Here is a 2,183-nt window from a genome sequence, read left to right as displayed (position 1 = left end):
AGACAATGGACATGTCTCCAGTCCATCACAGGAAGACAATGGACATGTCTCCAGTCCATCACAGGGAGACAATGGACATGTCTGCAGTCCATCACAGGGAGACAATGGACATGTCTCCAGTCCATCAAAGGAATACAATGGACATGTCTGCAGTTCATCACAAGAAGACAATGGACATGTCAGCAGTCCATCAAAGGAAGAAATGGACATGTCTCCAGTTCATAAAAGGAAGACAATGGACATGTCTCCAGTCCATCATAGGAAGACAATGGACATGTCTGCAGTCTATCAAAGGAAGACAATGGACATGTCTGCAGTCATCACAGGAGGACAATGGACATGTCTGCAGTCCATCAAAGGAAGACAATGGACATGTCTCCAGTCCATCAAAGGAAGACAATGGACATGTCTGCAGTCCATCAAAGGAAGACAATGGACATGTCTCCAGCCCATTACAGGAAGACAATGGACATGTCAGCAGTCCATCAAAGGAAGACAATGGACATGTCTGCTGTCCCTCAAAGTAAGACAATGGACAGGTCTCCAGTCTATCACAGGAAGACATAGAGACAAACGAGACAAACAACCACTCTCTCACTCTCACCTAGAGACAGTTTAGAGTCACCATCAGTCTAACATGCATGTTTTTGGTCTGTGGGAGGAAACTGGAGTACCCAGAGAAAACCCACGCATGCACGGAGAGAACATGCAAACTCCACCCAGAAAGACCCCCGCTGGGATTTAAACTGGTGACCTGCTTGCTGAGAGGCGGCAGCTCTACTAACTGCACCACCGTGCTGCCCACATGGTTGTTATAATTCAGAGCAAGGATTAAAAACTTTTTTTAACATTAAATCTGGTGAATTTGAGAGTTTTATAACTTGTCACATGATAGAAACAGCTGATGCAGCATGAGATTTAAAATTTATTTAAAATATAATCCCATTTTTGAAAAGCTTTATGCCAAAAGTAAATAAAAGCAGAATGCAATGATTTATAAATCCAATCCATGTCATCCACATGTGAACACATCAAAAGTTCAGACGGGGGCAACTGAAGGTTTTAGAAATCAGAAACTGCATTTTGTAACGGACTGGGCTGATGGGCAGCAGGTGAGCAAGAGGACAACAAATCTAAAGTGATAATCTGAAGGTTCAGGGAGGAATCTGTATCGCTGACGTCCTAATGTCAATAAAACATATTTCTAGTTATTTTAAGTTTTTTAAACTTTGCTCACTGACGCTCTGGAAACCTGCCTCTTGTTTTCTTCTGTTTCAAACAACAACAAACTGAAATTCAGGAAAAACAAATTTCCATTTTAGTGTGAAGTTGAACTTTGAGCACTGAGCAGCTCCTCGTGAGGTCCGGTCCGACAAAGTGAAGTGAATCGAACCAGATGCTTTAAAGCTGTTAGAGAGTCAGCAAACATTTCTGCAGATGTGATGAACAATATGAGGTGTGAGGTCTGGCTGACGCTCTCCGGTTCCAGATCCAGGGGCTGACGGTCCGAAACAAGAACCTGCTGGGTCGTTGGTGTGAGGCGGGACATTGTTTGGGTCAGCTGTGTTTCACCACATGGTTTGAAGCTCCAAGGTTCTGAAAAGTTTTGTGCAAAAAAAAAAAAAAACTTGCCTGGAAAAGTTTCCCAACGAAGAAAAGATCCAGAAAATGAACTCTGATCATTTCATTACAAAGAGTAAGTGTTGGTGCTGAAAGCTCGTCCACTCACATGGTTTCTACGACGTGCTGCTGCAGGACGCCCCGAACGCTCAATATCCGTCAGTTTGTAGTAAAGTCTGCTTGCTGTACATCAGATCACATCCAGCAGCCGACGAATGAAATGCATGCAAATCCTGAATACGGGTTTTTATCTTGAACGAGGCTTCATGCCAAGATTTTCATGTGAAAACATTCAGCTTCTTGTTTACGAGGTGACACTGAGTCAGCACATGCTTAGAAGACTGTTCGTGCAGAATGTGGACGTTGCTTTAGATCATTACGTCCTTTACAACTCAACCAGTGAGCGAGCAGCTGTAGTTTGAAGAAACGGGCTCACGACGTGAATCAGCAGCTGGAGAACATCACACGAGAGGCTTCAGCACGCCAAACTGCAAAAGGTTCGAGCACCGAGGGTCAAAGCCAGCTTGTTTTTTGGTGCGAGGTATTCAAGTGGGCAGGAGTTA

The 2,183-nt window shown here is 44.0% G+C and overlaps 1 protein-coding gene across 1 annotated transcript in view; it reads right to left on the bottom strand.

Annotated features, from left to right (window-relative positions):
- The window catches only part of asip1 (agouti signaling protein 1), a 14,632-nt gene extending 12,855 nt beyond the window's left edge, over positions 1-1,777 (bottom strand). The window contains exon 1 of the mRNA XM_037679756.1: positions 1,730-1,777. The gene's annotated coding sequence lies outside the window, so the exon portion shown is untranslated. The remainder of the gene's footprint in view (positions 1-1,729) is intronic.
- Positions 1,778-2,183: the final 406 nt, after the last annotated feature.

This window comes from Nematolebias whitei, chromosome 7, assembly GCF_014905685.2.
Source record: "Nematolebias whitei isolate Nwh7 chromosome 7, NemWhi1, whole genome shotgun sequence".
Taxonomy (NCBI): Eukaryota; Metazoa; Chordata; class Actinopteri; order Cyprinodontiformes; family Rivulidae; genus Nematolebias; species Nematolebias whitei.
The sequence above is the reverse complement of the archived record's forward strand: the minus strand, read 5'-3'. Positions and strand labels throughout refer to the sequence as shown.